The following is a 15,221-nucleotide window of genomic DNA, read 5'->3' on the forward strand; positions in this document are numbered from 1 at the left end:
TATAAATACATCATTATGTCCTTATAATAACTTTTTGTGATATGTATATTATCCCTGAAAAAGATAAAGGAAGACTCGGTCAAACATCAATATGATGAATAGAAAAATGACTATCAATAAATTTGTCTTTTAATATCTCAAGAAATTCAGTATATAGAAAAAAGAAAATACGTGTTCTGACATATGAATGTAAGAAAAAAATTTTACTCCTGGACAGATTTTTGCTATAAGGGGCAATATAAAAGTTTAATTTTTGTAACTTTCCATTATCAACTTGTATACAAGTGAAATTTATACAATTAGATGTATTTTTATGAACCTTTGCAGTTGGAAGTATATGTACAACTGCAGTAATTAAGGAAATAGGCATTTGTTCCACTTTTATGGGATACCCTGTTTGCCATTAGGGATAGAGGAATATTAAAGTCGGCAAATAGCCTTCAAAGATTTAATTGATCTCTCCTACTGTAAGTGAGCTTACAAAGATGGAAGTTGAAACACTTTTAAAAAATCTATAAATTCACCAATTGAAAATGTGCTTTTAGATTTGTGGGATCCTGATTATTTTCTTAAAAGGATTGAAAACAAATTTTTGTTTCTTGTTGTAGAAGGGAAGATAGAATTGAAAACCTGTATTTCCTTTGTAGACTTTAAAAGTTCATATAAAATATTTTAAAATTGTAGTATATTTATTTCTCATGCTAAAAGTTAATCATAGAAAAAAATATTAAAAATATAAAATAAAAGCTTTTACTAAATCACTTTCTCTGCTAACAAAGCGATATTAACTGAAGAATCACAGGAAGAAATTAAACTGCCAGGTTTTTATGATGACTACTGTTTATCGCTCGGAAATCGATATTATAATTCCAAACATTTTGTTATCGATATTATAACGAGCCAAATTTAACTTTTTTTTCATGTTTGGTTTTTTTTTCTAACTGAATACAAAACTACACAAAGCAAACTTTTTTTTTTCATAAAAAAAAAAACCATGCACTAATCATTTTGATTTTCACCATAATTATTTGTGAAAAAAACCCGAATTAATTATGAGAAAAACATGCTTATATTATCTTGGAAAAAAGTACATTCATCTCTATAAATATCTAAGATCAAGTTACTTTCAGTGCAGCTAATTAATTGTTTAAATATTTCGATTCCCGTCATAATTATTTGAAAAAAAATAGACTAATTATGAAATAAAACATTTAAAAGTATTCATTGACCTCTATAAATATCTATGATGAAGTTACGTTCATTGTAGCCAATGAATTGCAAAGTATCTTTATTACTTATAAATTGCTTATAAATTTACTTTCTTTTTTTCTTAAAAATGCAAAAGCAAATGCTAAGATATCAAGAATTCGGAATTGGATTTTGGTAATTTTTTTGAGAATTTGCACAATGCACCAAAATCCTGGATTGTATTAAAGATTTCAATCTACAACGAAAAGGGGAAAATTAAAAAAAACAAATTAGTAGTTACCTTTTCATTATTATGACTGTTTCGTGCTTCTAATAATTTTTCCCAAATTATTATTTAGTTTCGAAGTAGATACTCTTCTTGGTATTTACTTATAGTTTATTTTTAAATCAAAACAAACTTTGCTAACAGAACACCATCTTTATTTTGTATCTTATTACCTGTTGCCATAATATCACATTGAAAACAAACTTTATATATAAAAAAATAAATAAAGGTGGCGCTGGTTTACATGACAATGACTGAAAGGGTTGCAGAATTTTATAGACATAGGAAGAAATAACACTAAATTAAAGTTAATTTGAATATTCTAATCATGTCTTTATGGTGGCATTAAAGGAGATTATTTTAGATTAAGAAGATTGAAGGAAAGGATTTGTGTTAGTTGGCCGAAATGATGGTCACATATAATAAAGCGAGCTTGAAGAGGAACTTGGACGCATAATAATAACATGGAGATTTCTCGAGATAGTTTCCCAGGATTGGTTTCAATTCATAATTCTGAAATTACGAAAATGTACATTGGGGACAATGCAAAGCTGCATAATTCTCCCATTAAAACTCACCTTCGTTTAATTTAACCAACCAAAAGTGTTTCCATATTTTTAGAAAATATTTAATTTTAGTTTTGGCAAGGAAGATAACTCTCTAAATGAAAGGGGCAAAATTTTCCATTAATTTATTTTCCGTCAATTACTTTTCGCTTGAAAAGGGGAAATATTGGATGTTATTTTCTGTTGTTGTACAGAATATGTTTAAATTTCTATTTACAGTGATAGTGGACTAATTGATTTTTAACCCTTTGCACTCGGATGGGGCTTTTCATTCACCATTCAAGACGGTGCATCATTTTGACGTTTTATTTATTTATTTTTTAAAATGTTGATTTATAAATATACCTACTAAGTGGTAAGAAGATGTTGATTAATTTTTCTGAGAAATACAACTTAAAACAAATAAATAGATTAATTTTTTTTTGTAAATTAAACAAGGCCACATGTTTGATGTACAATTAGGCGTCGAATAACTATTCCGAGGGCAAACATATAAAAATTAAAATTATTAAATCTTTATAAAATATAATTGAAGATTGTAGAAATGGGCACAATTTGAAATAACCAAAGAAAAAAAATAAAAAGTGGAAAGTGTCTATTATTAAAGTGATTAAAAGTTAAAATAACCGAAATTCAAGAATATATCATTTTGAAGACACAACTGATTCAAAAAAGAACGATCACAGGGGAAAATCGATTTCTTTAGAAAAGTGGTTTGCAATCAGTTTAATAAAAAAATTTGAAAAAAAAAATATTTTGAATATCTGGCAGATTTAATGTTTCTTTTAAGTTTTTGTTTTGTTAAGTTCCTTTTTTAAATCTTGTAGTGCATAACATATTGAAAAAAAAAATGAAACTTTTAATAAAACTCATGTGAGATCCATTTTGAGAATTAATTAAAATTAGAAAATTATAACTATTTTTAAAACTGTTTTTAAAGAAATAAAGGAAAAAATAACGTAATAGCATAAATATTATTTACAAATATTCTATACGGTTCTGTACTTCGTACGAATTTTTGGGGGCGTTGATGAGGTAATTAATTAAAAAGATGATAGGAAGAAGAAGAGGAACTGTTAAGATTGGGAAGGGTTGTTTTTATTGTCGTTTTTTATTGGCATATTTTGTTATGCTGCGTCAAACAAATGATAAAATTTAAGACCAGAAGATTCATATTTTATTAAAATATCAAAAACAATTGAACAGGGATAAAAAGAAAGCGCATAAAATATCACGAAATAAAATAAAGTTAAAATGTATAAAATGTTTGAAATCAATGAAAAATTGAAAACAAATATAAAATGTGCAAAATCTGGTTATAAAAACAAATAGATTTTAAAAAGTTAAAAATATCCAGATGGCGTTTTTCATCATTCAAGTCTCTCAGATTTAGAGACAATTAATTAAAATAATAATGACGATGAATATTAAATACTGCATTCAACCAAAACATGTACAACGCTAAAATTAACATGATTGGGGAGGCATAGATAGATTTCAACAATCCACTGATTCGATTTTAACTTGACTTTAATATTGCGTTTAACAGTTTACCAGTTTAGAAGAAAAGTTTAAATAAATACTAGTCCATCCTTTCTTGAATATGATTTATATTAAAGAAATTGTTATTTTATATCTAGAAATATATTTAATGTGTTTATATAAACAATACTACTCTGCTCTTAAATATATAAGATTCATACATTAAGACCTATGATTTGTCATTAAACTATACATGATGGATTTTTTAAAAATTATTTTATTCAGTAATCCCCATAAAGAATCTAGAAAAAATATTAATTAATTTTAAGACAACTTTATCATGACAGTTCTCTGTTAAATTCTTCAAAAATTCGCAATATAATGAACACAATTTTTCCGTAAAAGCCAGGAAAATGTACGCAATCATTTATAATCATGATTAAGAAAAGCTTTCAGGCCCTATTTTCTTTGTGAAATACTGGATCTTGTTCATTCTTGAGAAATGTGTTGTACAAAGAAGGGGAAAGAATAAAACTATATAAAGCGACGTTGGAAGATCGTCTTTTTTATATTAGATGTCCCTTGAGGGTGGCGAGATAGTTGTTGTATTTCTTCATTTTTATCGTATTATTTTCCTTTTTAGAACTTTCCGAAAATACAAGTACTGAAGTTGTGCTATTTGAAAAAAGAAAACAGTTTAAAATCTTATCTAATAAAATAATTGTTTAAGCTCATGTGAGATAGTTTATAAAGTGGAATTATTTTGTTAGTTTAAATTGCTATCATCCGAATATGTTTTGTAAGCTTAGATAATAACTTATGATCACAACTCTCTTTTTAGAACCTTTTTCTTTAAAGGATTTCTTTAAAATTAACATTTAACATTTTTGTATGTTTATGCAGCTTGAAAAACAAAAGGTCCAATCTTTTAGTTTTAAAGCATTTTTATTTTAAAATTAATTTTATGAAGCAGAGATAAAATCAGTTTATCCACAAGATTAAAAAAAAAGATCTTTAGAAGTAACAATACAATAAAAACACCCCTTTATAAAAATGCGAAAAATAACATAACCGATAAGAACAACAGTATGTGTTCCACTTAATGCTTATGATTAAATGCAATTTTGTTAAAATAAGAAAATTGAAAAAAAAATTGACAAAAACAATTAATTAATTTTACGTCATCGTAGCCAATGATTGGATTCATCACAGGCAGAATTGAAATTGTATGACTAAGATGTAGAGAGAAAAACAAACAAACATACTCATTAGTTAAATAGATTTATCACAATAAATTTTCAATAAAAAATTCATATCAATGAAAACGTTTGCGATTTCCAATGTCTTCTGATATATCTTGATGATTTATTATGATTCTTCTTTTTATCTGATAGCTTTATTTAATGATGATATTGCGAAGATATATAAGAGTTGAGAAAAATTTGAATTTTCATAATTATAGAAGGGGGTTATATTTATGCATTGAAATTTGAATTAAAAATACGTAATTTCCTATGAGAAGAATTTGAAAGAAATGCTTAAACTAATCAAATCAGGAAATTAAATATCCCAAGTACAATTACTAGAGTGTTGCTCTCTTTTAAACACCTTCTGTGGCTCAATATCTATAGAAATTTATTGAATGTAATACCAAATCCTCCCTTTATGGAAATAAATACTCCCCAAAGTTACAATTTTCAAACTCGTATTGGAAAATTTCATAATTCAAGAGTTTCGATTTGCTGCTTATGATAATAGAAAACCGTTTGGCAAATCATTCAATTTAGAATTTAGTTATGAAAGCTATTTATTCTCATAGTACGAAAAGGTAAAAATAAAAGTTTTTTTTTTTATTTATTTACTCAGACGTTACTGTTTAAAAAATGAAAATAAGAAATATTTAACTGCCTACTAATGTTTTAAAATTAAAGTACACTCGAAGCTTTAGGACAAAACAACGTAAAATGAAAATGTTTTAGATTTGATTCCTCATTCTTTTCTTCATTTGACTTGATTTCATCAGCCAATGTACGCTGTGCATAACTGTCAACATTAAGAATATTATAAGAATTACCAGCTTAAAATAGTTATATATATATATATATGTATAAAATGAAAAAAACGAAATAGTTTCGGAATCGCAACTAAAAATTATTTCTTATTCAAACTAAAACCAAAAAAGGAACAGGAAAAACTTCATAGTATTTAGAGAGTAGTATTTTCAATTAACTTGATTTTAATACTTCTATATATATATATATATATATATATATATATATATATATATATATATATATATATATATATGACCTTAAAATAAAATGTATTGTTTTTTAAAAAATTTCAAATTATATAATTTTTAAAAATTCCAATGCCATTTAATTTTTAATTTTTTTCTTATTACCCAATATAAATTCATTGGGAACAAAACTGTGTATGATTTTGTAATTACAATTAAATGCTAATTTTTTTAGAAATATTTTTATGCACACTTACTGAACTTTCACAGGAATTTTGTTGTTTTCCTGAGCTAAAATTGACTTTTAACTATTTAAAAAAATTCGAAATATAAAATATGTACCCGGTTTTCTAGTAATGTTTAACCAAAACCTTTATTCCGAATTCTATTTTTTTTTCGAAAATTAAGATATCTGGTATATCTTAAAGATATTTAAATCTAATTACGATATCATTTTAGGAAAGTAATTAAAATATGCTCTTTTTTATCTTTGTCTTTGAAATATTCATTTTAGTGTACAATATATCTGATGACACTATTTTAGAAGAATATAAATATATATTTTGGTAATAAAACGATAACAATAAAATTTTATATTTTCTTCCATTTTTGCTTATTTCAAAGTACCCTGTCCTGTTAAATAAATATTTTAGAGAAATTATATGTTTATTGAAGGCTTTCATATGGTTCTTAAAATTCAATATATTGATATTCAAAAGTTCGATGCAATGGTTTTGCGATTACGCCGTACCACGATCAATTTCGTTTACGAGTAAGTCTTCCAATAGCAAATAGAGTCATGTGATTTTATATCGAACTATATACTTTAATTTGATAGATGCACAATTATTTTCATAGGCTTTTATAATAACTTTTAAAAGGATTATTGAAATATAAATTTTTATATAAAATAAAATAATATTGCTAATTTATAATTTAATGCTAATTTATAATTTGTTGAAGTTGAAACATGTAACCTACATATATGTATATTGAAATTTAAACCCTTCATCCTTTCAATACAGGTTAATGGAGGAAATTATGATGCTTTGTTGAAGCAAAGAAAGATGATTACATTTTGAAAAATAATGCGCTGCAAAAAATTGTTGTCCGTTTCTATTTACCTTTTTTCGCATATCTCTATCATCATCACTGTCAAATTTTATCATTACAGAGAGATATACCGTTAATACAACATAAAGTGTATAGTTCATTAAAATTATTAGAGAAAAAAAACGATTTTACTGCTTACTAAAAATTTGTTCAAAGAGTTTTTTTTTTTAAAAACAAATATTATACTTGCCATATTACAAGACTAAGCTTCATACATGACATTATTCATATACTAAAGCCCCGTTAAATTTAACAATAAAGGAATGTAAAGACTTTTTCATATGATTAAAATGATATATTAAGCATTTATATTATTTTTCTTATATAGTAAACTTGCTATTTGCTTGGGTGATATATCCTCTGAATTAAACGTTCGCTTCAGAAATTGCATTTTTGAATCTGAATTTTTTATCCGATCTGATAAATGTAGATAATTTTAAATTTCACCTTAAATTTCAATTAAATGGCTGAGATATATTTAAAAATTCAGAAATTGTTTATCAAATTCTCAAACAATCATTTTATAAAATTGAAAATTTAACTGAACATTCTGTTTAGCAATATAAATGAAAATGTTAATAAAAAGCAATTATGATAGAATTTCAAAAGCCCAAATACGTTCTTTATAACACTATACAAGTGAAATTTTATTGCTTTAACACTTCGCCAAGAAAAGAAAAAGACATGCAAATTATATTAATATAAATATGTTTATTTTACTTGGTATAGTATCATATAAAAAAGTTATCATAATAAAAGTCTGAAGGAATTTAATACATTCGCTGCTTGAAGGAATTACAAACCAATGATTAAATTTTACACATAAATTTTAAGTTCTAACTATCTAATTTCATTGTTAAATAAAATAAATAATATTATTTGAAAATTTTATATTTGATAAAGGAATCCTTAATACCTTTTTAAGTAAAAATATGAAAATAGGTTAAAATATTTGCTTACGATAATAAGCCTGTATAAAATTCAGTTTGTTTTAAATTATATGTAAGTATCAAAAGGAAATACGATTCAATATTTATTATTTGAAGAACACGAGACTAAAACTATATTTTATTCAAAGGCAAGAGAGCATAGTCAATATTAATGTAAAATTGAGCATTACTTTTCAGGATCTCTATTTCTAAAGAATTGCATTTAAATAAAGTTTTGAAAAGAGAAAAGATAAATCCTTTTTGATATTAAATGTAGTTTTGTTGTCCGGCGAAATTTAAGTAGCAATATAAATGCATTCAATTCATGAAGTGGTTATTATAAATTCTATAATTTTTTGAATTAGTTTTTTACTGTCCCAATCTCACAGACTATGAACAGATACCGATTTCTCTTAGGCTACATATGAATAATGAAACAGAAAAGATAACTGTATTTTCTTCAATAAAACGATTAGTTTTATTTCTTGCTATATCAATTCTTTAAGAATAAAATCTGAAATACTTATAAACATATATAAAATAAGAGGTTTAGCTATTTATTCTCTAGAAATTTTTGAAAACCTGTTAAAAAGTAGTTATTGAATATTACTCATCATATGTATTTTATTCAATTATTAATATTTTCTGTTTTAAAAATTATGATTGAGTCAAAATTAAAAGAATTACAGAAAAGTATTGAAAAACTTTTAACATTTTATCATTAAGAATAATCATAAAATTATATATATTTTTCCTTTAGCATTAAAAAAATTCTTTTAATTTTAACACTATAATAAAAGTATATGAAAAATCTCAAACTAAACAATTTTCAATAAGAATATGAACCGTGAAATTGAATCGTATAAAATGTACCTCTGAAACTTAATGAAATTGTGTAAAAGAATAAGTTATTAAAGAGTTGTTCTATTACTATGGTAATTTTGAAAATTTTAAGTATTAAATATAGTTAAGAGTTTTTACAGTATATCATTGATTTTACAACAAAAATATTGGAAAAAATTTTCCAAAAAACATTTATGGTAAATATCTAAAAAAAAAAAAAAAATCTTACTGAAAGGACTATCCTTTTCTTCTTAGGATTAAACTTTTAACATATTTTTTAACACACTGTATTTTCAGTGAAGATTATAAATATTGCATTTTAAAAGTATTATATTAATAAATTTATTGAAAAGGAAAAAAAGTCTTGAAACCATTTTGGACATTTTTTAAAAACATTTGGACATTTTTTGGGCAAATTTTATAAACATATTAATAAATATTAAGATTTTATTATACGGAAAAGGAAATATGAGAATGCTTAGTATTAAGAATGTTTCATATGGAAAAAAACATACGATTATATTTAAAAATACAAATAAAAATGGTAAATAAAATTGCTGCAATGTATTTAAAAAATCAGTGTGGTACTATTTCAGTAGTGACTGCTGTAAATATTTTAGAATAAAGTATTCAGTTCTTTATCAAATAACTTGATTCAAATTTGATTTGTTTATAATAAAAGGTAAGTTTATCTCAATATTTCTAAAAGAATATTAGAACTATCTATAAGAACATTTAAAATAATTTTACTGAAATGGACTGAAAATTGGATTTAAGAATCTATTAATATGTTATGCTGGATGCTTTCCATCACAAAATGGAAGTATTGGATGGAAATATTTTGGACAACAAATGGAAGCAAAATTGAATTGTGCTGAACCCGTTAATGAACTTGATAAGTTGGTGAATAATTTTGCATCTATTTGAAAAGTTAATTTCTGTGTCAGTAAATATATTTCTATTCCTCTATGTCTTTACAGAGACTGCATTTTGAAAAATCTATTTTAAAATTAATATTGCATATTTTGATATATCCAATGTACAATTTCCAAGAAAAAATAATTCTAAAATCTTTAACCTAAACGTTATATTTTTTAACATAATTCCATATATTTTGAAAAAAAAGTATTGTCTTTAATCTGTGTGTTTAAATGAAATATGGTTAGTATAATAATTTGCGACTTGATACAATGTACAGTTCATTTAAGAAACTGTAGCATATTTTAAAGGTTTTATATTCAAATAATTTATTTAAAATTTTCACTAGTTCACAAATTTTTATGATCTTATTTCGTTCGAGAAATATTTCTTTACATTATTTTGTGAAAAATTAATATCAGTTGCTTTCTTATTTTCCTGAAAGGCAGATATTACTATAAGGAAGAGATAAAAAGATTTAGTATTTTTAATCATCATATTTGTTATTTTTTATAAAACTCCAAAACAATCTAGTTTCATTTAATTGTATGAAAATCTTTCTTAACAGTTTGCCAAAAAACAATAATGAATATATCAATTTATTTTCATCTAGGTAAGAACATTTTTCTTTTTCTGCTATTATTACTAGTAATTTATTTTTCAAGAACTGGCTATTGCACAAAAGTGAGAGGAAATAATGGTAAAAAAAAGTTAAATGATAAAGACTTCTTTAATTTAAGAATCAAATTAATTTTTTTAAAAATTTAACTTTCATCAATTTAATTTTTTTTATAACTTTTACGTCTTTTATTCCTAGTCCTTTAAAAGCGAGCACTTAAATAAAATGGTTTAATTGTTTTGAAATCTTTCAGTTTCAATAGTCATAATTTTATGTTTGGCAATGGAAATTAAGATTTCAGTTTTTATGTAACTCCATCAATATAAAAATTTATTGCGTAAAGATTTGAAAGTTCTTTCCTTTATTATATTTTATTTACTTTTCGAATAAAGGAAAAAAATCCATTTATAATAACTTAAAGTCTTAATGAAACTAATTTTACATGTGAAATTGATTGGCTAACAAAAATGAAACACATTAAAAAAACTTCTTCATCAAGTATTTAGTTGAAGAAGTAAAAGATTACTTCTTTTGATTTCCGAAGTTATTTTTATTACTGAATTGCTTTTTTTTGTGTTATCATTATATTTTTTCCAACTGAAGATTTGACATACATTAAATGAATATTTCTACATTAAGTTGGATATTATTTTTAAGGTTATATTTTTGTAGATTTGTTTCATAAAGTGTTAGCATCTCGTAATTAAAAATACAGTTTTATATTTTTCGGAATTGTGATTAATAGTTGACGAAATTCATCTGAAAAGGTATGAATTAAGTTGATGCTAATAATTAAATGTAACCTAACGAAATATAAATGTGACCCTGAAACATTATTTCTTTTTGCTTTATTAACTTATTAATTTGTTAATTTTTACTAAAATGCATTAATAAAATTTAAACCATTTTTTTAGTTAGCTATTGTTTCATACTTATTTATAAATAATTTAAATGTTTAAATATTTTGAAATCTGAAGCAGTTTGTTTCATCATGTATTCTTGAGTAAGTTATTTTTTAAATACCTCAAGTCCCCCTTTTTTAAAATTAAGTGATTGCGTATATACACTTAGAATACAATAAAAATTGCGGTATAATAAATTTTGCAGGAAATCATAATAAAATGAATAGGATCTTTTTTTTTATTAGATAAAAAACACATCAACGACGCCAAAATGAAGATTTGTTTTGATATGTATACAAGTAAAACGCATATAACTGGTTAAAAAATTTCTTTTCTTATCATAAACGTTTTGAATAAAGGCAATCTTTGAAAGTTAATATTAAGTTTTAACTTTAACTACTTTGTTTGACGGTAAGAAATATCTAGAAAAGTATGTGGCAATTTTTAATTTAAGAAACTTGTGAAATCTTTGAAACATAATTATCAGCTTATTTTAGTGATACTAATATAATAAAAATCAGGTTTTTGCTTTCACAATTAAATTGATTTAAACATTTTGACTTAGTTCTGTCAAATCATTAAATATAAATATTTAAATATTTTCTGATATGAAAATACAGTTTTCAAATTGCAACAATTTTTTTACATGAGTCAAAGTGAAGTAGATTGAATGATTATTTTTACAAATAATACTTACAAAAATGCAAAATTTCGAAAGTGGCCCCAAATTTGCAAAAATTAAGAAAATTTGAATGAATCAAATACAAAAAGGACTTTGATTTTTAAACAAATTTATTTCTTTAAATAAAATTTTATAAAATAAAAATAAAAATAAAATTTAAATCTCTTAACATTTTTTAAAAATTTATTTCTTTAAATAAATTCCTTTAAACAAAGGTGATATTATCAAAGATGGTATTCAATCATGCACAGCATTTACTTATTAAATTTATTGAATCTTTTAAAATTCTTTTATTTAATTTGATTTGTACATGTTTGTAAATATTGAATTTCATGATCAATTTTTCTCTCATTTCCTGATACACTTAATTTTGAAATATTTTAAGCATTTTCTATTTATTGTTATTACTGACAGAGAGTTATTACATTATTTCCAAAATTGTAAATATGGACTTATTTATTAGTTTAATTAAGTTGTAATGACCTGACCATGGATTTAGGGAATAAATGGATGCAAGAATCTGTAATATTCATAATTATAAATTATAAATTAAAAGCTAGGAATATGGAATAATAAAGTTAAAAACAATCTATTTTTGATTATAATTTTGTTGAGTTTTATTAATAAAAGTTTATTTATTTAAATTATTTTATTTATTTTATTGAATTTCGTATATATTTAATGGTCATTCTTACAAAATTGAAAGATTTTCATTATTATATGAATATTAAGTATTTATAGAGAAATATTTGTGTGAGGTTAATCGGACGAAATTTAATTAGTTTCAATTTAGAATTCAAAACGAATTATTATGATTTGAAGATATTTGACCTCATATATCATTTTCAGTGAGACAGTTGTTGTTGTGAAACAGGAGATATTATAGTTTCACACCTATAAACATAGATAAGTTTCAAAGACAAAGTACAACTACGAATTGGCAAAAAGAGAGAAACAGTTGTAATGAGCTATTTTATTATTTTACTATTGAATATTAGATGGGAAATGATAACAAATAAAACTCCTTGGTGCATGGGTAATAATGAGTAGTTTCCAAAGCTATTTATGTTCCAAACCAAGTCCGTAACAAAGTTTTAGAGCTACGTTAAAATTTATAAACTTCCTTTTAAAAAAAGAATATGATTTATGAGCTTGCTAATTAACTCCCCTTTAAAAATGCTTCTCAGTCTCGGTTAGTAACTGCAATACTGATGTGTATTATGTTACAAGCAAAGTTTAAAATTTTATTGTTGCCTTCCATTAACACTGATTTTGCCTTTCCATTCGAGTCTGATCCTATTCCTCAAAATACATTGAAGAAACATTCTTAAAATAGCTAATATATCGAACGAATATAGAAAGCTAATTTTAATATTTATGGGTTCAACGGAGAATATGCTAGCATGTGTTTGTAATAAATAAACTAACTCACTTAATTGTGTAACAGAATTCTCTCTTCTTTTTACTGTGAAGAATATATTTATTTATATTGTTGTTCATCGCTGCTTTCCATTAACACTGCTTTTGCCTTTGCATTCGAGATAGATTATATTCCTAATATGCATTGTAGAAACATTCTCATAATAACAAATATATCGAATGAGAATGGAAACCTAATTTTGATATTTATGGGCCCAGTGTGAATAGGCTTGCATGTGTTTGTAATAAATAAACTGACATGCTTAATTGTGTAACAATTCTTATTTTTCCTTCTTATTGTTAAGAATTTATTTGCATTGTTCTCTTTGAAATATCAAAAATAAATGCACTTCACCAGTTTCAAATTATTTTCCTCTATTCTAAAGCAAATTTATCATATATTGCTAGGCAGTTTAAAAATCAAACAAATGAAATCCTCGAAATAAAACTATGTAGGACAATTTACATTTAAAAAAATAAATTTTAATACAAATTACCAAGTTTTAGTCATCGAATAAAAGTAGTATTTTTATTTGTATATAACATGTTTCAAGTTGTAAATATGTTACTCATTTTAACATTAAATTGCAGATTCAAAATTTTGAAATAAATATTTTCTTTAAAATAATGTTACAAAAATTTTGAGACTTTTTGACCTTTAAAATATTTTTCTCTCAAAAACAAGTCAACTTATGCAAGATATAAAGTCTACTTATTAATGATATAAATATTAAGTTTATTTATTAATGATCATTAATATGATATCAACATATTGAATTCTATTTTAAGTTATTTTGTTTGAACATTTTGTCGATTGTCAACTTAATTCATGTGTGGGAAAGGGTTAAATTCTTAATAAATTAAAAAAAATTCCATAATATACCATATCTACTTGCTGAAATATTATGATTAAAAATGCTTTATTTTCATAGACTCCTTTTGTTATTAATTCAAATAAATGAAATAATTTCCGTTTTCGTTATAGATAGAATAATTTAGAAATAAATGTTTGCTTGAAAAAAATGATTACATTAATTTAATTATTGAATTAAATATTTTAACAAAATAAACAAATTTTGTTTTAAATTTTGTAATATTTGCCCCAAAATAACAATAATATATTTACTAATGCAAACTTTTTATAAACTTGATTTAAATATACTGACGATGTTTCTTAAGGTTTAGTCAACAAAATTTATAAAGTTTCTTCTCTTTCTTGAAAAGCAAATGATTTACTTCATGCCAGAAGTTTTAGAAGAAGCCTAGACGCGTTTTAGTCATAATGAAACTTTGGATGACACTCGGTTTACAAAGTGAGTTGATCTTTTTACTGGATTAAAAGCTTTTATTCCCTTGAGAATTGTCTCGCCTTTTCTTCAAATGAAATTTACGCCATGGAATAAAATTTTGCATTAGAAGAAATTAAACCGTCTGTACATATTCTATCTTTTCTAAGGTGATTACTTTTAATTTGAAGGAAGTTTGTTTAAGTCTTGGCAGAATACTCTAATTTTATATATTCCGGTTTCACATTTCGCTTATCTACTGGTATGGAATGCTGAATTAGCACGGAAAATCATAGCTAATTCCAAGCATTCAGAAGAAAAAGTTAAATTTTAACTTTTTAAATTTTAATTTAAAAAAAAGTTTAACGAAACACCAAGGAGATTTTTGTGGCTATAAAAATGAAAATTTAAAAAACAATAACTTATCAAATTATTCAAAACACATTATATTTAGCTATTTTGTGTATTCCTTTAAAATAAACAGTCCTTTACAATAAGTTCCTTTAAAATAAAAGATTTGAATAAAATAAAATACAAATTGCTGCCATTGGCTCTCAGCTGGTTCGCTTATTGTACTATAAATCACGTTGTATTTAAATGAAAAAAAGAAAGCAAACGATTTCTCTAGAGATTTTCTAATTCTTCTTTCATTTATTTATCTTTACGTTTTTGGCAATGGCATTTATAACTAAATTATTTTTATTGAATAAAAATTCAAGACACTAGAGAAATAAAACCTTAGTTTGATG

The 15,221-nt window shown here is 24.0% G+C and overlaps 1 protein-coding gene across 1 annotated transcript in view; it reads left to right on the forward strand.

Moving 5' to 3' along the window:
* The window catches only part of LOC129966849 (solute carrier family 35 member F3-like), a 254,879-nt gene that overhangs the window by 117,623 nt on the left and 122,035 nt on the right, over nucleotides 1-15,221 (forward strand). The window lies entirely within an intron of this gene.

This window comes from Argiope bruennichi, chromosome 1, assembly GCF_947563725.1.
Source record: "Argiope bruennichi chromosome 1, qqArgBrue1.1, whole genome shotgun sequence".
Classification (NCBI taxonomy): Eukaryota; Metazoa; Arthropoda; class Arachnida; order Araneae; family Araneidae; genus Argiope; species Argiope bruennichi.